This window comes from Bos indicus x Bos taurus, chromosome 5 (assembly GCF_003369695.1).
Source record: "Bos indicus x Bos taurus breed Angus x Brahman F1 hybrid chromosome 5, Bos_hybrid_MaternalHap_v2.0, whole genome shotgun sequence".
NCBI classification, from domain to species: Eukaryota; Metazoa; Chordata; class Mammalia; order Artiodactyla; family Bovidae; genus Bos; species Bos indicus x Bos taurus.
Window position 1 is genome coordinate 7,808,718 of NC_040080.1, and position 24,623 is coordinate 7,833,340.

Consider the following 24,623-nt stretch of genomic DNA (forward strand, 5'->3'; position numbering starts at 1 on the left):
ATGTCCAACTCTTTCGCAATGCCATGAACAGTAGCCCACCAGGCTCCTCTGTCCGTGAGATTTCCCAGGCAAGAATACTGGAGTGGGTTGCCATTTCCTTCTCCAGCTGATCTTCCTGACCCAGGGATTGAACCCATGTCTCCTATGTCTTTCCCAGAAGTGAATAAATAAGTCCAGGGAGGCAGGGATACCTGGAAGTCATTACAGAAGCCGCTCATACTGGAGTGGGGCTTCCCAGGTGGCGCTAGTGGTAAAGAACTGCTTCCCAGCGTAGGAGATATGAGAGACGCGGGTTCGATACCTGGGTGGGGAAGATCCCTGGAGTAGGGCATGGCAACCCACTCCAGTATTCTTGCCTGGAGAATCCCATGGACAGAGGATCCTGGTGGGCTGTAGTCCATGGGGTCGCAAAGAGTCGGATACAACTGAAGTGACTTAGCACACGTACACACACACACCATGGAGTGTGGGGGGAAGGTGTGCTCAGTGATTGTTTACCTTTCCTTCTGCCTGTTGGCTAGAAGACAGAGATGACTGCTGGAACTCAAGCAGCCACCTTGTATTATGAGGTGATCTTGGAAGTGGAAGATGTAAATGGCACAGTAAAAGGGCTGAGCGGGCCAGAGTCCTGTCATTGTGGAGGAACCGTTCCCTCCATGGGCTGTGTGTCTCTCAGTTTTTATTTAGAGAAAGAGTAACTCTTATCTTGTTTAAGTCATCATTTTTTTTGGATTTTCCAATTTCTGCCAGTCAAAGCTAATCCTCAATGATCTAGGTTCTCTTTGGTGTGGCCCTGGAAACTACTTCAGTTAGTTAAAAGGCTAGTTTCTTATTATTCTAATGCTTTAGATATAATCATTACGAGGACTTGCTCCTGATGTATGTTCATTGAAATCACTTTCAATCTCTTGCTCTCTCCTTCAAATTCAGCCCCAGACTGTTCTGTGTTCCCTCACCCTTGACTCATCCTCTCTCCCCTTTCAGCTATTTTCCCATTGAGAGGCAGATACTTGAACATATTCATAGAATATGGAGAAGAAATTGACACAGGGAAAGAAATGAAAAATCCAGAAGACAATCAGGGATTCCTGGCAGAACAATGCCCTAGAGAAGGGGCTGGCAAAGAATAGCTGCCAGTTTTGTTTTGTTTTTTCCAGCTGCCAGTTTTTGTAAATAAAATTCAATTGGAGCACAGCCCCACCTATTCATTTTCCTATTGTCTACGGTTGCTTTCTTGCTACAAGGGACAGCAAAAGGACAGCAAAGCCTAAGATATTTGCAGTCTTGCCCTTTACAGAAAGTCTGCTGACTCCTGCCTTCAAGGAGGCAGGGGTGAGGGTTAGGAGCACAGGAGTCAGAAATGCTGGTGAGGCTGGAGAGACAATAAATTGTTCAAGAGAGTGACAAAAACAGCCTGCTTACGGTGAGGCCAAGAGAAAGAAATTCAGGGTGGGGAGAAATGGGGAGGCTGAATGCTTCCAAAAGGCAGGGGAAGTGGGTATGTGGGACAGCTGGAGGGGATGCTAGGGACTAAGATTTCCCCAGAAATCTCATGCCAAGCTCCTCATGACAGCAGTTCAGACCCCGAGGTCAACCATGAGCCCAGCTCTCTGACCCCTTTGCTTTCCACTGCCTGCCCCTGCCTGGGGCCCTGGTGCCGAGTTTTCGATGAGTAAACAGTGGCGGGAGGTGGCTTGAAGAGACAAACAGTGAAGGGCTGGCAGGAGGAGACTGCAGAGTTAGAGCTCCGGGAGTAGAAGGTGAGGGGGCCCGGAGGAGCCTCTTTCCCATAGCTGCTGGGACACAGCCAGCTTCTCCGGTTGCCAGTGAGAGAAAGCTGCTGGAAGTGAGGGTCCAGGCTGAGGGGCTTTGTTTGCCACAGAAGGGGGAGCACAGGGCTGAGAAGAAAAGGAAGGAGGAGGTGTATTGGGTGAGGGAGCTTGAAATTGTCTAGCGCTGAACAAATCAAAGAAAGTCAGACTTAAGGTTGGGTTTCCACCAACTTAACCCCAAGATCATAACTATCACATTTCAAGCACTAAAACAATCAATAACTAGCTACTGAGAATACCTGGAAGAATTAGAATTAGAAAACCTCAAACCAAACAAAAATTTAATTTTGCCCCTGGTGTAAGTCCAGAGGTAGATGGTCCACAGCTGGCATTAGGGATTCCAGTGGGCATGAGAGACCCAGCCTCCTTCAACCCCATCTCACTGCCTTGTGCATCTTCCTTTCCTAATCATCTCTGTTCTGAGATCTAGCAGCCAGGATATTTCCATCCCAGTCAGGAGAAAGAGATTCCTGTAAGAACCCTCCCTGGAAACTGTAGCGGCTGTTACATATCCCACTGGCCAGAACTTAGTTTCACAGTTATGCCTTGTCACAAGGCAGCCTTGGAAATATAGATTTCATTCTGAGTAGCCACATGCACCCCTAAATTTTATAGGCCAAGCAGAGAACATATACAGGGAAACAATTTTCTCTGCCACATTTCTTCCGTATGTCTATACACACAAAAGACAACCATACATCCCAATTTGCATGGGATTGCCACAGCTTACACGATTATCTGTGTATTAATAGAATTCCTTTTCACTCAAAAGGGCAGAAAAGGGAAAAGTTTGGTGGTTCCTCAAAAAGTTAAAAATAAAATTGCCATTGTGGTTCATTCACTAAGTCATGTCCAACTCTTTGCAACCCCATGAACTGCAGCACACGGGTCCTCCCTGTCCTTCGCTATCTCTTGGAGTTTGCTCAAACTCATATCCATTGAGTAGATGATGATGCTATCCAACCATGTCACCCTCTGTCACCCTCTTCTCCTCCTACCCTCGATCTTTCCCAGCATCAGGGTCTTTTCCAATGAGTTGGCTTCTCACATTAGGTGGCCAAAGTATTGGAGCTTCAGCTTCAGCATCAGTAGTTCCAATGATGTGATCCAGCAATTCTACTTCTAGGTATATACCCCAAAGAATTAAAAAGAAAAACAAACAACTCAATCAAAAAATGGGCAGAGGAGCTAATCAGACACTTCTCCCCAGAAGTCATACAGGTGGCCAACAAACACATGAAAAGATGCTCAACATTGCTCATTATTAGAGAAATGCAAATCAAAACTACAATGAGGTAACACCTCACACTGATCTTCTGGCCCTCATCAAAAAATCTACAAACAATAAATGCTAGAGAGGATGTGGAGAAAAGGGAACCGTCTTGTACTATTGGTGGGAATGCAAATGATACAACCATTATGGAGAACAGTAAGGAGATTCCTTAAAAAACTAAGAATAAAAGTACCATGTGACCGTGCAATCCCACTGTTGGGCATATACCCTGAGAAAACCATAATTCAAAAAGACACGTGTACCCCAATGTTCACTGCAGCACTATTTACAACAGCCAGGACAAGGAAGCAACCTAGACGTCCATCGACAGATGACTGTATAAAGAAGTTGTGATACATATATACGATGGAATATTACTCAGGCATAAAAAGGAATGAATTTGAGTCCATTGAAATGAGGTGGATGAACCTAGAGACTGTCATACAGAGAAAAGTAAGTTAGAAAGAGAAAAACAAATACTGTATATTAGTGCATATATATATATATAGAATCTAGGAAAAAGGTACTGATGAACCTATTTGTAGGGCAGGGACAGAGGCACAGACATAGAAGATGGACTTGAGGACACAGTGGGGGCAGGAGAGGGTGGCACAAATGGAGAGTAGCGTTAACAAATATACACTCCCTTGTGAAAATAGATAGCCAGTGGGAAGTTGCTGCATAACGCAGAGAACTCAGCCTGCTGCTCTGGGATGACCTAGAGGGCTGGGTTGGTGGAGGTGGGGGAGAGGCTCAAGAGAAAGGGAATATACATACACTTAAGACTGAGTCACATTCTTATACAGCAGAAACCAATACGACATTGTAAAGCAATTATCCTCTAATTAAAAATAAGTTAAAAAAATAATAACGGAAAGTAGGAACTCAAACAGATAGCTATATACCAGATACCTATATATACTCATAGAAGCATTATCCACAATAGCCGAAAGGTGGAAACAACCAAGTGTCCATCAACAGACTGAAGAATAAACAAACGTGAAATATACCTACAAAGGAATACTATTCAGCTGTTAAAAAGAATGAAATACTGAGACACGCTACAACATGGAGGAACCTTGAAAACACTATGTTAAGTGCAAGAAACCGGACACAAAAGGACAGATCCTATATTACTCCATTGATACGAGTTACCCAGAATAGGCAAATTCATAAGGACAGAAAGTGGTTACCAGGGCTGAGAGGTGGGAGAAATGAGAGTTATCGTTTCACAGGTACAGGAGTTTCTATTGGGATGATGAAGAGGTTCTAGAAATGTATAGAGTGATGGTAACACAATAACGTGAATGTATTTAATGCCACAGAACACTTAAAAACTGTTAAAATGAAGCATCTTATGTTATGTGTATTTTGCCACAGTTTTTAAAAAGTGAAAAAAAAGCTTAAGGTATCTACCTAAGAGAAAAGAAAGCATATATTTCCATTATAAATAATGGCAGTTCAGAGCAGCTTTATTTGCAATAGCCCCCAAATGGAAACAACCCCAACATACATTAAGAGGTTAACGGATAAACAAACTCTGGTATATCCATACAATGGAATAGTGTTTGGTAGTAAAAAAGGAATATGTTGATGATACCTACAATAAGATAGATGAATCTCAAAATGATTATATTGAGTGAAAGAAGCCAGTAAAGTAGTATATGCTGGGACTTCGCTGGTGGCACAGCAGTTAAGAATCTACCTGCCAGTGCAGGGGTCACGGGTTCTGTCCTTGATCTGGGAGGATTCCACGTGCCTCAGAGCAACTAAGCCAGGGAGCCACAACTACTGAAGCCCGCCAGCTCTAGAGGCTGTGTGCCACAGCAAGAGAAGCTGTCACACTGAGAAGCCTGTGCATTGCAATCAAGAGCAGCCCCTGTTTGCCACAGCTAAAGAAAGCCCGCCCAAAGCAACAAAGACCCAGCGCAGACAAAAATAAGATAAACAATGAAATAAATAAAATTATAAAAAATAGTATATGCCATATTCATACATAGCAGTTATATACACTCTAAAAAATGCACATTACTGTATAGTGGGAGTATACAGTGGTGGCCTAGAGAGGTATCCAACACTTTGACCACCTGATGGGAAGAGCCGACTCATTGGAAAAGACCCTGATGCTGGGAAGGATTGAAGGCGGAGAAAGGGATGACAGAGGATGGGATGGTTGGATGGCATCACCAACTCAATGGACATGAGTTTGAGCAAACTCTAAGAGATGGTGAAGGACAGAGAAGCCTGGAGTGCTGTAGTCCATGGGGCTGCAAAGAGTCAGACATGACTGAGAGTGACTGAACAAGAAAGTTAAGCGGGAAGGATCACCAAGGAACACTAGGAAGCTTTGGAAGAGGTGATGGCTAAGTTCATTATCCTGATTGTGATGATGGTTTATATATGTCAAAATTTTTTAATTCATACACTTTAAATGTGTACAGTTTTTATATGTGCTATTAAATTAAACATGCACACACAATTACATTAACATCTGAATAAATAATATTAAAATAAATGGCTTTTTGGAGAGGGACTTTGCTGGCACTCTGATGATTAAGAGTCTGCGCTCCCATGGCAGTGGCACAAGCTCGATCTCTGGCTGGGGAGCTAAGATTTCTCATTCCACACAGCTCAACCTGAATCCCCCCTCAAAAACAAACAGTTTTTAAAAATTGTCCTAGTTTGGATGGTAAATTAAATCATCACCCTATATATTTTTCTCTCCACTTATAAAACATACTTACCTGCTCCCCAATAAAGAAACTTCCAAATCCCACTGTATCCAGCTCAAACTATAACCTAAGTCTGTAACTACCTATCGGGTTCAGATAAAAGTTTTTAAAGTTTAGTCACTCAGTCGCATCTGACTCTGCGACCCCATGGACTGTAGCCTACCAGGCTCCTCTGTCCATGGGATTTTCCAGGCAAGAGTACTAGAGTGGGTTGCCATTTCCTTCTCCAGAGGATCTTCCCAATCCAGGGATCAAACCCAGGTCTCCCACACTGTGAGCAGATGCTTTACCGTCTGAGCCACCAGGGAAGTCCTGGTTCAGATAAAGGTGCAACCTAAAAACTAAAAGACAAACTATCTTTAAATATATACTAGTGGAGAAGGCAATGGCACCCCACTCCAGTCCTCTTGCCTGGAAAATCCTATGGACGGAGGAGCCTAGTAGGCTGCAGTCCATGGGGTCGCTAGGCGTCGGACACGACTGAGTAACTTCACTTTCACTTTTCACTTTCATGCATTGGAGAAGGAAATGGCAGCCCACTCCAGTGTTCTTGCCTGGAGAGTCCCAGGGACCGGGGAGCCTGGTGAGCTGCCGTCTATGGGGTCGCACAGAGTCAGACACGACTGAAGCGACTTAGCAGCAGCAGCAGCAGCAGTGGAGTAAGAGGGGCTTCCCAGGTAGTTCAGTGGTAAAGTATCTGCCTGCCAATGCAGGAAACGCAGGTTCAATCCCTGGATCAGGAAGATCCCTGGAGAAGGAAATGGCAAGCCACTCCAGTAATCTTGCCTGGGAAATCATGGACAGAGGAGTTTGGCTGGCTGCAGTCGATGGGGTCACAAAAGGGTTGGACCTGACTGAGCGACTGAGCATGTGCGTACAGAGAAGATAATACAGGAGAAGTGGCAGAATGTTACTTTCAAGATTAGCTCATGAAAAGATGGTGCTTCTGTCTTGTGGGCTTAACTTTCCCTTTCCCTTGGATGGTTTACTCTGGGAAAATCCAGCTGCCATGCAGCAAGGCTGTCCTGTGCAGAGCCTCATTTGAGGGAGTTTGGAAATAGATCTTTTGAGGCAGAGGAGCCTGGTGGGTTGCAGTCCATGGGGTGGCAAAGAGTTGGATACAACCGAGCACAGACACACGTAAGTGGAGTGAGAACAAGATAATCACAATGACTGTTCTGAAAATGTCCATTACTCTCCAAGGACGCAAGGAAGGTGGGCACTGGGGAGGTGGCTTACTGAGGCCGCATAGTTTCAGTGCTTGCCTCCTGCTGAGGCGGGTTTCCTTCAGGGTTGAGTAGTCACAGATGTTCTCAAGTTCGTGGTTTCTTTGCTAATACAGTAGTCCCCTCTTATCCCCGGTTTCAGTTTCACTTACAATTTGCCCCATTTCAGTTAGCCAGGGCCAAACGCCATCAGAAAATATTAATTGGATAACTCCAGAGCAAACTATTCATAAGTTTTAAATTGCACAGTGTTCCGAGAAGTGTGATGAAATCTTGCCCCGTCCAGCTCTCTCCTGCAGGGACATGAGTCATCCGTTTGTCCAGTGTATCCACACTGCACATATTTCCCATGGAGAAGACATTTAGCACCCTTCTTGGTGATCAGATAGACTATTTCAATGTCCCAGTGCTTGTGTTCAGATTACTCATTTCACATCATAATGACCCCAAAGATCAAGAGTAGTGATGCTAGAAATAACAGTATGTATGGGGTTCTGTACTATCTGTGGTTTTAGGCACCCACTGCTGGTCTTGAAACGTGTCCCCCGAGGACGAGTGGGAACTACTGTTTATTTATTTTTTTTTTTGGAACTACTGTTTAATTCTTTCTCTGAGCAGCTCCAGATTATTTGCTTCCTGTGCAAGGAAGTGACCACAGCCAAAGAGCTCACCTACATATAACTTTTAGGCCTGGATACTTTGGTCTATGGGCTTCCCTGGTGGCTCAGGGGTAAAGAATCTGCCTGCCATTGCAGGAGACGTGGGTTTGATCCCTGGGTTGGGAAGATCCCCTGGAGTCGGAAATAGCAACCCACTCCAGTATTCTTGCCTGGAGAATCCCATGGACAGACGAGCTGGGGGCTACAGTTAATGGGGTCGCAGAGTTGGACACGATTGAGGAACTAAGCACGCGTTTTGGTCTACAAGTGAATCCCAGGGCTGAGCCTGATGGCCGCCACTTTCAAAGCCTCTAAAACAGGGTGGGGAGGCACATTCCTTAATCCCATTTTTGCCTTCAGGCTCCTGGCCTCTGGGGGAAAGTTAGCCTTATCTCTCATTGCTTTAAGCCACTCCTTGTAATTGCTTAGGTTTGAAATACCAAAGCAGATGGCTTCTTTCAGCCCCGAATCTTCTCTGTGTTATGGAACTTTTGGACAATTTGGATTGGGGGCTGCCAGCAGAGTACATTCCTTTGTACCTCTGCTGAAGACTGGAGCGCTTCTGTGTCCTGCTCTCTGAGAACTCTTGAAAGCAAACAGCACCCAACACACCCAAAGACTGAACTTTCTCTACCAGTTCTCCAGTATTCCTGCCCTGTTGGGAACATTAGTGTGTTGTGATGTCAAGTGGGCCACAGCCAACTTTTTTGTTTTTTTGTTTTTTAAATAAGTTAGAATAGAATAGAAAATATCAGATGCTTGCAGCTCAGGGCAGGAATAGAAGCTTCACTCCACAAAGTTCCCTGCTCAGCTGCTTCCAGCGCCTTGGCTCACCCTCCATGGCTAACTGGTGGCTTTCAGACTCTGGCACTGATCTCAGAGGGAGAGCAGTGAGCGGTCTTCAAGGAGATCTTGGTTCCCTGCCCAGGAATTGAACCTGGGCTGTTGATGTTGTTCAGTCACTAAGTCATGTCCAACTCTTTGTGACCCCATGAATCCACACCAGGATTTCCTGTCCTTTACTAGCTCCCGGAGTTTGCTCAAACTCATGCCCATTGAGTCAGTGATGCCATCCCACCATCTCATCTTCTATCACCCCCTTCTCCTCCTGCCCTCAATCTTTCTTAGTACCAGGGTCTTTTCCAGTGTTCCAATGTCAGTTTTTCGCATCAGGTGGCCAAACTATTGGAGCCTCAGCTTCACCATCAGTCCTTCCAATGAATATTCAGGACTGATTTCCTTTAAGATTGACTGGTTTGATCTCCTGGCAGTCCAACAGACTCTCAGGAGTCTTCTCCAGCATCACAATTCAAAAGCACCAATTCTTCTACACTTAGCCTTCTATATGGTCCAACTCTCACATCCATTCATGACTACTGGAAAAACCATAGCTTTGACTATATAGACCTTTGTTGGCAAAGTGATGTCCTTGCTTTTTAATAAGCTGTTTAGGTTTGTCATAGCTTTTCTTTCAAGGAGTAAGGGTCTTTTAATTTTTGTGTCTTTGGATTTTGGAACCCAAGAAAATAAAATGTCACTGTTTTCACTTTTTCCCCATCTATTTGCCTTGAAGTGATGGGGCCCGATGCCATGATCTCAGTTTTTTGGATGTTGAGTTTTAAGCCAGGTTTTCACTCTCCTCTTTCACCTTCATCAAGGGGCTCTTTAGGTCCTCTTTACTTTCTGCCATTAGAGTGTATCATCCATATATCTGAGGTTGTTATTTTTCCAGGCAATCTTGATTTCAGCCCAGCATTTTGCATGATGTACTCTGCATATAAGTTAAATAATCAGGGTGATAATATACAGCCTTGATGTACACCTTTTCCAATTTTGAACCAGTCCACTGTTCCATGTCCAGTTCTAACTGTTGCTTCTTGACCTGCACACAGGTTTCTCAGGAGGCAGGTAAGGTGGTCTAGTATTCCCATTTCTTTAAGAGTTTTCCACAATTTATTGTGATCCACATAGTCAAAGACTTTCATGTAGTCAATGAAGCAGAGGTAGATGTTTTTCTGGAATTTCCTTGCTTTTTCTATGATCCAACAGATGGCAATTTGAACCTGGGTAGCATGAATGAAAACCAGGAATTCTAGCCACTAGACCACCAGGAGCTAGAGCCCAGAAGCAAAATGGCCCTGGCTCTTTCCCCAGTTTGAAAGCAAGATTGTTTCAAGGAGACAAAAACTGTGAAAACAGGTACAAAGTTTATTATTAGAGACACAGCACAATGTATGGGAAAGCACACCGGAAAACAGTTTATTTATCCAACTCAGAAGCACAGCAGAGATACACACTCAGAAAGAAAGTGTATGGACATCCTTTCTAATGAGGGAGACTGCGGTAAGTCAGAAACTAGGCAGAGACATACGCCCAGAGTGGAGTGGGGGGCATCCTGAGTGAGGAGGAGCACAGTAAGTCAGAAACCAGGCAGAAATGCACACCCGGACGGAAGTGCAGACACCCTGAGTGAGGAGGAGTGCAGTAAAGAGGTGATGTAAATCATTTGTATGGGACAGTCCTTCCGGGTCTTTGTTTATTGCTTTGGCCAATTAACTTGTTTCTTTCTTCACACCTAGATGCATGCACAACTTTTTGCTAAGATGGATCCCACTGCAGAGGCCTGTGAGTGCATGTCCACATTTATTATGGGGTGGGGCCCCCTCCCTTTTTGACCCTCAAGAAGCCTTCCTGTGCATGTGCAGACAGGGAGGTCTTCCTTGACCTCAGGAGTGGGCACCTGACCTCTTTAGCAGAGCTCAGCTTTTGCCAGAGCTTTGTCCTTGGGATGTCTGGGTGAGACCAAAGGCTAGGTTTTATTCTACTTGACAAACACCAGGTGTCAGGTCCAGAGGCCTGCTGCCTCCTACCTCAGCACCAATTCAGTATCTTCAGACGAGGCAGAAGTTTGTGGAAAGATGGAGGAGCAGGCAAAGGGAGCCCCAGCAGTGTTTTATTTTCTGTTCTTAGAAGCTGCCATATAACACTTCTACTTATAGCTCACCAGCAAGAGTTTAGATACATGGTCACATCTAGTGCAAGGAGGGTGAGAGATGTTATTTATTTATTTTTTGTAATTTTATTTATTTATTATTTTTGGTTGCACTGGATCTTCGTTGTTGCTTTCAGGCTTTCTCCAGTTGCGGCAAGTGCAGACGACTCCCTGCTGCGGGGTATGAACTTCTCATTGCGGTAGCTTCCCTGTTTGTAGAGTTCTAGGTTCTAGGCATGTGGACTTCTGTGGTTGCAGCTCACAGGCTCCAGAGCGTGGGCTCAGTAGTTGTGGTGCACGAGCTTAGTTGCCCTACAGCATGTGGGGTCTTCCTGGACCAGGGATTTAACTGGTGTTCCTTGCATTGGCAGGTAGATTGCCATGCACTGTACTACCAGGGAAGTCCTGAGAGATGTTATTTTCATGCTGGTGACTGTGTGCCCTTTTAGTGATATTACAATGGGGAAAAAGGGAGAGAGCACGTTCATTATAAGGCAACTAATAGGATTCACTTGTAGATTCAAGGTATCCTGCTGCTGCTGCTGCTAAGTCACTTCAGTCATGAGTGGTAACCAAGTATTTCATTTTTTTTTTAACCATTGATTTTTTTTCAAAACTCTCAGAGCTGTTCTCACATAGCTAGAAGACACCTTCACTTTGGTCTGCCTTTGACCCATTCCCAACTCTTCAACCATCAGACATAGTGCTTAAACTTAGAAGTGGAATCAAGATTCCTAGATTCAAATCCAGACTACCCTGCCTATGAGCTGGACCACTTTTTCTGGCAAGTTATTTTAACCTCGTCTCAGTTTCCTTGGCTGTAAAATGATGGAGACCAATAGTATTGTAGCAGAGTATTTTTACAAGGATGAAATATGAATTTGCATGTAAAGAAGCAGAGTGCCAGGTGCATAATAAACTTAATAAGTGATCAACAACAATTTATTATTCAGTAGCTCTTTGCTACCTGAAGGCTTAACTTCTCAGCACATGACAATCTTCCAGAATGTGCTGTGGTGCCCCTAGAGGGTCCCACTCCCCATTGTATGGTACCTCATTTATTCATTTTTTTAAATAACATTGTTTCCAATTAAAAAGTAATACAACCCAATCGTTTTACCTTTGGAATCTATCTTAGAAACTTGCTGAATGCAGAGACAAACCTGTGTGCTGCATTGTTGTAAGAGTAACAAATTGGGAAACAACCACTCAGAAGAGAACATTTTAAAAGTCAGGAAGAGAAAGACAAATACTGTATGATATCACTTCTGTGTGGAATCTAAAATACAACGCAAAGGAGCATATCTATGACACAGAAGCAGACTTACAGATACAGAGAACAGGCTTGTGGCTGCCAAGGGGGTGAGGGGAGGGAAGGACTGGAAGCTTGGGATTAGCAGATGCAAACTGTTATATATAGGATGGATAAACAAGGTCCTAGATACAGGGACCTATATTCGATATCTTGTGGTAAACCATAATGCAAATGAATATGAAAAGAATATATACATATATAAATGAATCATTTTACTGTACAGCAGAAATTAAGCCTGACATTATAAACCAACTATAACTTCAACAAAAAATTCAAAAATACTACGGAACAGCCAGACTCTGGAATCCCATGAAGTCATTTAAAGTCCCAGATTGACCTCTTCTGAAACCACTCTTCCTCTATCCGCCTCCGGCCTTCCTGAGGGGGTCTCAAACAATCCGTTCTTGTTCCTGTTGTGGGACTTCTACATGAGCCCTTTCCTCAGCTTGGCATATTCTGTCCCTGACAAATTTCATTTGGATATAACTTTCCCTAACCCACTTTTCCCAATCTAAAAGAGTTCCTCAGCTTATCTCTAGCACACTAATTAATTAATTGACTAAAAATTATTATTAACTAATTAATTAATTTACTGTCTGTCTCTCCCAGCTGGAACATAAGCATCAGGAGAGTGGGACCTTAGTCTCGTTTATCATTCTCATGACAACCAAACTGCTACATAGTGGTGATTCAATGCATATTTGTTAAATAAATAATATTAGCTATACTTATTAAGTGCTTTCTATTTTCTGGGCATTGTTTTATGTCCTTTAAGTATATTAATATATATAGAATCCTTACAACAATTCTATGAGGCAGTTGCTATCATATTATATCATTTTACAGATGAGGCTGTTGCCTAAGGCCAAGGGTTAATAAGTTGCAGAGCTGAATTTCAACCTAGGGAGTGGGTCCTGATCTTATGACCTTAACCCCTACACAACATGTAGCTGAAGCAGGGCTCAGGGCACAACTTATAACTGTAAATGCCTAGTTTTAATACAAAGAAAGATCTTAAATCAAGTACTTAAACTTCCGCCCTAAGGAACTAGAAAAAAGAGCAAATAAAACCCAAAAGAAGGAGAAGGAAGGAAATAATAAACACTAGAGCAGAAAACAAATGAACTAAAGAGCAGAAAAACAAGAGTGAACGTCAATAAAACCCAAAGGTTTCTGAAAAGGTCAACAAAAGTGATACACTTTTAGCTAGACTGATCAGAGAAAAAGAAAATTAAAATTTCTAAAATCACAACTAAAAGAAGGGACATTAAACTAAACTTAAGGAATAGGAAAGATTATAAGAGGATACCATATGGGAAGATGCTGCTCAAAGGGTACTAATCTGCAGTTATAAGATGACTAAGTCCTGGGGATCTAATGCACAGAATGAAACTCTGCCCAATATTATGCTGTGTACTTGAAATTTGCTAAGAGAATAGACTTTGGACTTCCCTCATGGCTCAGATGGTAAAGAATCTACCTGTAATTCAGGAGACCCGGGTTCGACCCCTGGGTCGGGAAGATCCCCTGGAGAAGGGAATGGCTGTCCATTCCAGTATTCCTGCCTGGAGAATTCCAGGGTCAGAGGAGCGTGAGGTTGCAAAGAGTTATACATGACTGAGTAACCAGAAGTTTTAATTTTTTTTTTCATCCTCACCACACACATGCAAAAAAAGTAACTATCTGAGATAATGGATGTGTTAATTAACTTGACTGTGGTAGTCATTTCACAAAGTATACATAGGTTAAATCATCGTGTTGTACGCCTTTAATGTATACAATTTCATTTGTAAATTATACATCCATAAAGCTGGAGAATACTATGAGCAACTGCACTGCAACAAATTAGATAATTTAGATCAAATGGGCAAATTCTAGAAAAGCACGACGATTGAAACTCCCTGAAGAAGCAGCTAAGGACTTCCCTAGCGGCTCAGTGGTAAAGAAGCTGCCTGCCAGTGCAGAAGACTCGAGTTTGATCCCTCGTCCGGGAGGATCCCATGTGCCTCGGGGCAATTAAGCCTATGTGCCACAACCACGGAGTCTGTGCCCTAGAGCCCGTGCTCTGCAACAGGAGAAGCCGCCACGGTAAGAAGCTCACGTGCTGGAACAAAGAGTAGCCCCTGCTTGCCACAACAAGAGAAAGCCCGTGAAGCAACAAAGCCCAGCACAGCCAACCAAAAATAAATACAGTTATTCCAAAAAAGAAGAACCTGGGCTTCCTTTGTGGCTCAGTTGGTAAAGAATCCTCCTGAAATGCAGGATACCTGGGTTCTATCCCTGGGTTGGGAAGATGCTCTGGAGAAGTGAAAGGCTACCCACTCCAGTATTCTGGCCTAGAGAATTCCATGAACTGTACAGTCCATGGGGTCCCAAAGAGTCGGATGTGACTTAAAAAAAAAAATAAAAAGAGGGAGAAGATGAAAATGTGAGTACGCCTATTGTAAATAAAGATATCCAATTAATAATTTTAAATGTCCCACAAAGACAAGTTCAGTCTCAGATAGCTTCACTGGCAAATTCGACTAAACATTCAAAGAAGAATTATGGTAGGTGGAATAAAGGCTCCCCAAAGATTCCCTTGTCTGTCGCAATTCAAAGAACCTGTGAATGTTAATTTATATGACAAAAGGAATTTTACAGATGTGATTCAGCCAAGAATCTAGAGATAAGGAGATGATCCCGGATTTTCTGAGTAGGCCTGATGTAATTAGAAAGGTCCTTATAAGAGGGATGATGGAAGAGTCAGGGTTAGGATGCCACGTCAAGAAGGAAGCAGAGGGAAGAAGAGTCTGGAAAAGAAGCTACTACTCAACTGGCTGTGATGATGGAGAAAAGAGCCATGAGCAGCTTCTAGAAGCTGGAAAAGGGAAGAAGCAGAAAGATTCTGTCCTGGAGGGCTTCCCTGGTGATGCAGTGGATAAGAATCCACCTGCAATGCGGGGGACATGGGTTCGATCCCTGATCCAGGAAGCTCCCACGTGCTGCAGAGGAACTAAGCTCGTGTGCCAAACTACTGAAACCCGTGCACGTAGAGCCCGTGCTCTGCAACGAGAGAAGCCACTGCAATGAGAAGTCCATGCACCTCAGCGAAGAGTAGCCCCCACTTGCGACAGCTAAAGCAAGCTCCAGTGCAGCAACAAAGCCTCAGCAAAGCCAAAACTAAATAAATAAAAAGAAAGTAATGTGTGAACATTTGTGCAAGGAAAAAAAAAAAAAAAGATTCTTTCCTGGAGCCTCCAGAAGGAAGCAGTCCCATTACACCTCAATTTTTGGACCTTTTTTAAAAACTTCATTCTCTTTTGGCCGTGCCTTGCAGCGTGTGGGATCTTAGTTCCCTGACCAGGGGTCAAACCCATGACATTGGAAGTAGGAAGTCTTAACCACTGGACTGCCAGGGAAGTCCCTCACTTTTTGATTTTTGGATGTTCAATCTCCAGAATTGTAGAAGAATACATTTGTCAATTTAAGCCACTAAGTTTGTGATAACATGTTACAGCAGCAAAAGGAAATGAATACATCAATCTTCCAAAGACTAGAAGGGCCAACTCTTCCAAAAACAGGAGAGAAAACTTCCCAATCGTTGCATGAGGCCAGTATTACTCTGATATCAAAACTAGGCAAATACATCACAAGAAAAGAAACCTACAGATCAATAACCCTCACAAATTTAGACACAAAAATCCTGAACAAAATACTAGCAAAATGAACCCAAAAGTATATGAAAAGGAAAGAATGAATATATGTGTATAACTGAATCACTTTCTGTACAGCAGAAATTAGCATAATATTGTAAATCAGCTATATTTCAATAAATAAGTAAATAAAAATAAAAAATATGTAACAGGATTATACACCATGATCAAGTGGGATTTATTCCAGAAATACAAGGTTGGTTTAATATCTTGTGCAGAAAGGAGTAAACACATGGAATTTAAGACTGCTATCCTTAGAAATGCTGGTTTGCAAGGTGGGCCCTTGGCTGGCATCTGGAAATGGGAATTTCAGGACTGGTAAGTGCAGTTCACTGTGCCTATACTGTGTATACAAATAATGTGGTTTATGCTAACTAAATACCTCCTTTCCTTCTAAGAGTCTGGAATTTTGGTCCATGCTAGGCAAAGGATGCCTGAATGACTGGTCTTTATTTAAAACCTTGGATGCTGAATTTCAAATGAGTTTCTGTGGTAAACAACATCTCACGCATTGTCAGGACTTGTTGGAGGTGTTAGGTATGTTTCCACTTGAAGAGCACGCTGAAAGCTTGTGTTGGTTTCCTCTGGACTTTGCCCCACATGCTGTTTCTCTTTGCTGATTTTGTGCTGTATCCTTCCACTATAATAAAACTTAGCTGTGAGTATGACTACATACTGAATCCTGTGAGTCTTCTTGACCTTGAAGATGGTCTTGGGGATTTGAAAATTAATTAATGTAATATAGCACATGGATAAAATAAATGACAAAAACCATATGATCATCTCGATAGATACAGAAAAAAGCATCTGACAAAATCCAACGTTTAATAATAAAAATACTCAACAAACTAAGAATGGACGGTAACTCTCACAACCTAACAAAGATAATCTATGAAAAACCCATCATAATTAACTACAAACATAATTGTGAAAGACTGAATGGTATATGATCACTGCCGATGGTGACTACAGCCATGAAATTAAAAGATGGAAGAAAAGCTTTTCTTTCCTTGGAAGGAAAGCTATGATCAACCTAGACACCGTATTAAAAAGCAGAGACATTACTTTGCTGACAAAGGTCCGTCTAGTCAAAGCTATGGTTTTTCCAGTATGGATGTGAGAGTTGGACCATAAAGAAAGCTGAGCACCAAAGAATTGATGCTTTTGAACTGGTGTTGGAGAATACTCTTGAGAGTCCCTTGGACTGCCAGGAGATCAAACCAGTCCATCCTAAAGGAAATCAGTCCTGAATATTGATTGGAAGGACTGATGCTGAAGCTGAAGCTCCAATACTTTGGCCACCTGATGCGAAGAGCTGACTCATTGGAAAAGACCCTGATGCTGGGAAAGATTGAAGGTGGGAGAAAGGGACGACAGAGAATGAGATGGTTGAATGGCATCACCAACTTGATGAACATGAGTTTGAGCGAGCTCTGGGAGTTGGTGATGGACAGGGAGGCCTGGTGTGCTGCAGTCCATAGGGTCGCAAAGAGCTGGACACGACTGAGCGACTGAACTGAACTGCATGATATACCCCTAAGATCAAGAACAAGACAAGAATGTCCACTATCATCACTTCTATGTAACATTGTTTTGGAGGTTCTAGATAGGGTAATCAGGCAAGGAAAAAAAGTTCATCCAGGTGCTCACTTTAGCAGCACATATACTAAAATTGGAATGATACAGAGAATATTTGCATGGCCCCAGTGCAAGGATGACACAAAAATTCATGAAGCATTCCAGATTATTTATTTATTTATTTATCTTTGGCTCTTCTGGGTCTTTGTTGCTGCTTGGGCTTTTCTCTAGATGCGGGGAGCAAGTACCACTTTCCAACTGCAGTGTGAGGGCTTCTCAATGCAGTGGGTCCTCTAGTTGCGAAGCACGGTCTCCAGGACACTCAGGCTTCAGTATCTGCAGCTAGAGGGCTCAGTAGTTTCAGCTCCTGGACTCGAGAGCACAAGTTCAATACTTGTGGCCCACAGGCTTAGTAGCTCCAAACATGTGGGATCTCCCTGGATTAGGGACGGCACTCGTGTCTCCAGCATTGGTAGGTGGATTGTTTACCACGGAGCCATCAGGGACACCCACATATTTTTAATTATTAGAGAAATGCAAATCAAAACTACAATAAGGTGCCAGAGTGAGACTGGTCTGAATGGCCATTATTTTAAAAATCTATATATAAGCTGGAGAGGGTGTGGAGAAAAGGGAAGCCTCCTACATCGTTAGTGGTGATATAAATTGGTGCAGCCATTATGGAAAACTATCAAGAAAGTGAAAAGATACTCTCATCCAGAATATGTAAAGAGCATTTACAACTCAATAATAAAAGGACAAATAACTTCTCTAAAGATGTATAAATCAACAATAAATACATGAGAACATTTTCAACATCATTAGCCATCAGGGAAATGCAAATCAAAACCACAACAAGATCCCACTTCCCATCCACTAGGTTTGTTCTTGTTGAGTCACTAAGTCGTGTCCCACTCTGTGATGCCATGAACTGCAGCACGCCTGGGTTCCCTGTCCTTCACAGGGAACATCAGTCAGTCCAGTGAATAGTCCTTCCACTAGGTTGGCTGCAGTCAAAGATAGACAATGACATGTGTTGGTGAGGGTGTGGAGGACTTGGAATCCTCATACACTGCTGGTAGAAATGTAAAATAATGCGGTTCTGTGGCAAACAGCTAAGCGGTTCTTCAAAAAGTTAAACATAGTGGAAACAACATGAATGGCCATCACTGGATGAACGGATAGAGAAAATACAATACACCCGTACAGTGAAATATTACTTGGCTTTTAAAAAGGAGGGACTGATGTATACTACAACATGGATAAAACTTGAAAGCATAAAACATCACCATTATAGTCACAGCATGTCACATATTGCATGATCCCTTTTTTTTTTTTTTTTTTTGGCTGCCCCACTGGCTTGCAGGATTTTAGTTCCCCAACCAGGGATTGAACCCAAGTCCTTGGCAATGAAAGCGTGGCGTTCTAGCCACTGGACATCCAAGGAATTGCCTGTATGAATGATCCCATTTTATGAAATGTGCAGAAATAAGCAAATTCATAGAGACAGAAATAAGATTAGTTTCTAGGGCCTGTTGAAGTTGAGGGGAAGTGGGGAGCGACTGTTAATGGGTATGGGGTTTCTTTAGGGGGTGATAAAAATGTTCTAAAATTGACTATATGATGATGGTTGCACGACTCCATGGATATATTGAAATTCATAGAATTGTACGCTCTAAGTGAACAAATGGTATGGTGTGTGAATTATATCTCAATACAGTTCAAAAAATGCAAGGAAGCAATCAGGCATGACTCCTGAGAGGAGAGGCTGGAGTAGGAGAAATAAATTGAAAGTTACTGGGCCACAGATGGGGACGGGAGAGATCTGACTGGAGAGATGAGTAGGCGGGTAAGAAGCTTTGGGATCAAGTCCTGGGACCTTTCCTCGCTGGAAAAGAGGAGAGGAGGGGAGTTCAGGAAAGAAGGCCAAATAGGAGCAGATAACGGGGTGGGAGATACCCATGTGATGTGGGCCAAGGGAGAGGAGTGTTTTGTGAAGGGGCAAGGGCCGAGTATGTCCCAGGCAGCCGAGTGGGCAGGAAAGAGCAAGCAGGATGTAGGGCTAACCCCAGACTCTGCCCTCTTTGGCAAAAAGTCCATGATGGGCCCCTCTGAAGCCCCCCTGAAGCAGTAGAGGATGGAGTTAGGTGAAGGGGTAGGAAGAAGGGCACTAGGGCAGTTTCAGCCTGGCTGCTCATTGCCTACGTGACCTTAGAAAGACAGCAGACCTGACTCCTCAGCTCCCAGATGGGGCTAGCTGCTGTTCAGTTGCTAAATCACATTCAACTCTTTGTGATCCCATGGACTGTAGCACTCCAGGCAACTCTGTCCTCCACTATCTCCTGGAGTTCGCTCAAATTCATGTGCATTGAGTCAGTGATACTATCTAACCATCTCATCCTCAGTCTCCCTCTTCTCCTCCTCTTAATCTTTCCCAGCATCTTTTCAGTGAGTTGGCTCTTTGCATCAAGTGGCCAAAGTATTGGAGCTTCAGCCTCAGCATCAGTCTTTCCAATGTATATTCAAAGTTGATTTCCTTTAGGATTGACTGGTTTGATCTCTTTGCTGTCTGAGGGACTCTCAAGAGTCTTCTCCAGCACCACAGTTCGAAAGCATCAATTCTTTGGCGCTCAGCCTTCTTTACGGACCAACTCACAACCGTACATGACTCCTGGAAAAACCAGAGCTTAGACTAGACAGACGCGTGTCGACAAACTGCCTTTTAATACGCTGTCTAGGTTTGTCATAGCTTTCCTTCCAAGGAGCAAGCACCTTTTAATTTTATGGGGCTAGTACTGCTGGCCTTTTAGAGTTGATGAGGAGATGAAATACTGTACCCTCTGCAGACCACCTGACACACAGCACTTTAGTTGTTAAAAGCTCTGGGTCCAGAGACAGGCAGCTAGCTGTGTGATCTTGGCCCGTTTCCTTCACTTTGAACCTCAGTTTTCAGGAGGTTCAGGGACATCTGAGTCAAAACTACCTCACTGGCTTGTTGCAGGAGATAGATGAGAAAATGCAAGGAAAGCATTTGGCGAGGGGCCCAGACACGGTACGGGCTTCACGAAGAGCTGGTTGTTCCCTTCTGCTCTCAGCCCCTGCCCTGATGCACGCCCAGGCTGGGTGACAGTCAGGGTCAACCGGGAGCAACTCCCACTAACGATGTTCCTGAAGGAGTGGACTCCCTGCTCCTAGACAACCACTCAGCTCTGCTAGCCTGGCATCAGTGGGCCACGGAGAAGATTGAGACCAAGGGTAGAGGCTGGGCCTTAGCTGGAGCTGGGTGAGGGGTGGATGTGTGCCTGCCTGCGGGGTGGGGGGACTGTCGCCTCTCCTCCGGTATTGGCTCCCAGACCCGCAACATGATCACCACCTTGACCCCGGGAGGGAACAACTGCACCGAAGCCATCCTGTGACGCGAGTCCCTCAGTAAGGCCCCCTTAACCTTGAGCAGCTGCCGCGTGCACGGCCAACAGCTGGGCCCCGAGGCCCATAAATCACCGATGGCACAAGCCAGCCAGAGCGATCCGCGGGGCGGCTGCCAGGGGTGGGGGTGGGGATGTGGGTGCAGGCAGAGGCTCAGAAACACTCCCCCTTACCCCCTCCCCCAAGCCATTCCATTCAAGCCCAGGGTGGCGGCTTTATAGGCTTGCTGGGCAAACTTTCCTTGAATCCACTGAGGTCTTCTGACACCACAGACTCTGCACACGGGGAAGCAGAGTGGACGTCCGGGGAGGCTACACGCGTCTTCCAGCCAGAGGCCCTGTGCATCTTGCCTGCGTCCTGGCGGGTGAACCCTGGGGCACACAGGAAGTCAGCTAATCCTGCGGATTCCACAAATGCGCCCAAATATATGCTCCCCGCCACGGCCACCGGGCAGAGGCAGGGAGACCACCACCCAGGGGACTCGGACACACGCCCCAGGCGATGTTAGTGCAGGGCACCAGAAGACAGCCTGGATTTTTCCATTATCTGATGAGAGTGCATTCCAGACCATTCATCCACGTGTTTACTTTGCTTCTGTGTGATTTGTCTAGAAATGTCTGTAATGGCATTTTCCCTTGAACATTGTAATAGGCCGCGGAGAGGAGAAGAGTGTTAACCATTATTTGCCATTAGACTCCTCACAGCAAAAACTGGCAGGTGGTGGAAACACACGTGGGTCGTTGGCAGGACCTTCTGGCAATCTGCCCTGCTTGTTCAGGTCTTGAAACGACTGAAAGGAAAAGTGCAAACATGGAAAGAGTTGTTTGGGCTGGTGGGGTGATTTGCTTTTAATTGTCCCTGGCAAAACGAATCTATGGGGTGGGGAGGACGGTAGCCCTGGTGACTGGTGGTGACTGGGCAGGGTTTCTGGGGGTGTCAGTGGTGTTCTGTGGTCCACACAGAAGTAGGTTATTACCTGGGCTGTTGCTGTTGTTCAGTTGCTCAGTCGTGTCTGACAGAGACCCCATGGACTGCAACACGCCAGGCTCCCCTGTCCATCACCAACTCCTGGAGTTTACCCAGACTCATGTCCATTGAGTTGATGATGCCATCCAACCATTTCATCCTCTGTCGCTCCCTTCTCCTCCGGCCCTCAATCCTTCCCAGCATCGGGGTCTTTTCCAATGAGTCGGCTCTTCGCATCAGGTGGCCAAAGTATTGGAGATTTGGCTTCTGCATCAGTCCTTCCAATGAGTATTCAGGGTTGATTTCCTTTAGGATTGACTGGTTTGATCTCCTTGGTTTCCAAGGGACTCTCAAGAGTCTTCTCCAACACCATGATTACCTGTGTAAGTTCGCTCTATTCACCTAGCTGGACACTTACCATTTGTGTGCTTTCCTGTACATTTTACTTTAATAGAATGTTTGCTTTCACAAATGATTGTGAATGATATTTTCTTATTTGTAAACACTAAGATATTTTCAAAGGTACTCATAGAGTGAAAGGGAATTGATTGATTACTGAAGCCAATTCCCCTGCTGTGCTGATGAGAAAGGAAGAGTCAGGATGAAACTGTTCACCCAGACCCTTTGAGTCAGAGGCTGAACCAGAAAAGGGAGCTCAAAACCCCCTCAATTTCTATTCTACCAAACCAGGTGATCTCTGCAAGCCTGGATTAAGAAAACTTCTCGTGGATCATGATTTTTTAAAAAAAGAATACTAACAATGTTTAAAAATTAATATGGTGTTACTTTAGTTTTTGGATTGGTTATATGTACAAAAGCTACAAATTTAAAAAGTTACCAAAAAAAGTATATGCTGCAAAGTCAGTCCCATTCTAAGGGACTCTGTCCCACCCCAGCCCAGGTACCATTGCAGAGATTTCTGGGCATCTTTATGGAGCCAGTCTGTGTGTGATTAACATGCTTTCCTTATTCACACGAAGGGAACACACTGAACACACCATTCTACACCTTGTTCCATCACTTCATAACTCACAGTGAACCCTGTTCATTTTACCATCTGAGCCACCAGGGAAGCTCTAACCCTGTTCATTTGAATACCCTTAGCTGCTGCCCAACCACACCCCTGCCTTTTAAAGGCTATAGAGTGCTCCTTTGTACGGACTATTTAAGCAAATCCTCTATTAGTGGACATTTAGACTGGTTCTAATCAGTTGATATTAGATCGATGCTGCAATATATAGATTTTTCATGTTATTTGGCAAAAGTGTACATAGATCATAGGATAAATTCCTGGAAGCAGTGGTGGCTCAAGGGTTCATCCACTTAGAATTTTACTAAATATAGCCAAATTGCTAGCCTAAACTGTGTCATCTTACAATCTCATAAACAAGGTACCAGAGCACCTGTTTCCCTCTACTCTTGCGACACAGTGTTTTCAAATTCTTTGGACGGTGCCGATCTGATAAATTCAAAAGGGTATGTCAGGCTGATTATCATGTATGTTTCTCTTATTCTAGGCAGACTGAACACTTTTTCATTTGTTTGAATCATTTGTTTTTTCACTGTGAGAACCATCTGTCCATATCCTCTGTCCATTTCTCTATTCTTTTTTTAAAAAATTTTCAACTCCATTTTAAATTGAGTTGTTGGCTTTTTATTATCAAATTTTTATTTGGGAATGTCATTTGTAGAGTGAAAAAAAATCACACTCCTTCAGCACAAAAATCAGTTATACTTTGTGTGTTCCTTTCATGGTCTCTTCCAGGAGCATACATGCTTTGACACCGTTACAACCTATTAACAGTATCTACCATTATAGTAGATGTTTCCCAGGTGGCTCAGTGGTAAAGAATCCACCTGCTAATGCAGGAGACTCAGGTTTGATCCCTGGTTCGGGAAATATCCCCTGGAGGAGGAAATGGTAACCCATTCCAGTATCCTTGCCTGGAGAATTCCATGGACAGATAGACGCCTGACAAGCTACAGTCCATGGGGTCGCAAAAGAGTCAGACATGGCTTAGTGACTGAACAACAACAACCATTTAGTGAGTACTTCCTGGTTGCCAGGCGTTGTTCTAACAGTCCTAAGGGTACATGAAATTTCTAGTTCTGCTTTTTCACATAATGCAGCCGGAGTGGTTTTCATGTTGCAACATTGTCTTTATGACTCTCACTTGCAATGGCTACTTAGCAAGCTGTCAAGATAGTGGCTATCCTATTATGGAATCAGCTGTTTTCTAATTGTTAACTTTCAGTTGCATCTATTGCTTTATCATTTCTGATAAGTAAACTCTTCAAATGTATTTAAATTAAATTAAATTCTTAAATTAAATTCAATTCTTACACTGATGTTGTAAGTTGCATCTTACTTTGCCTGCATCGTCACTCGTGTGTCCAGCTCCTCTGTCCATGGGATTTTCCAAGCAAGAACACTGAAGTGGGTTGCCATGCATTTCCTTCTCCAGGGGATCTTCCCAACCCAGGGATTGAACCTGTGTCTCCTGCACTGACAGGCAGATTCTTTACCACCGAGCCACCAGGGAAGGCCTCAAAGTACATAGCAGAGTCTTGATTGATTTCACTCATGCACAGCCAACTCAGAATTTAGCCTAGGCAGGATCTTTTTGCTTTGGAATAAAACAGCAGAACTGATGTCAGATGTGGGTGGAGACAGATCTGAAAGGAGCTTCCCACCCTGGTGATTAAGGTTCATCTGCTCTGTGAACCGACATCTAAATGATAATTATGGGGATAAGGTAAGCCAGCACTACCCAAAACTTGTTGTATTAATTGGTTGTGATTATAGATGATTCCCTATTTCCATGTTACGGAGCATTTTTTTTTTTTAGTTATAAAGTAGGCAGTGAGGAGAGCTGCTGAAGAGATGAAGAGTTTCCAGGGTGGGAGACAGAGGGGAGTGGAATTCTGA

The 24,623-nt window shown here is 43.8% G+C and overlaps 1 non-coding gene across 1 annotated transcript; it reads left to right on the plus strand.

The window, feature by feature from the left end:
- The first annotated feature begins 17,366 nt into the window (after positions 1–17,366).
- On the plus strand, positions 17,367–17,473 carry LOC113893902. The gene has a single exon (XR_003511414.1). It is a non-coding gene; the product is annotated as a U6 spliceosomal RNA (small nuclear RNA).
- Positions 17,474–24,623: the final 7,150 nt, after the last annotated feature.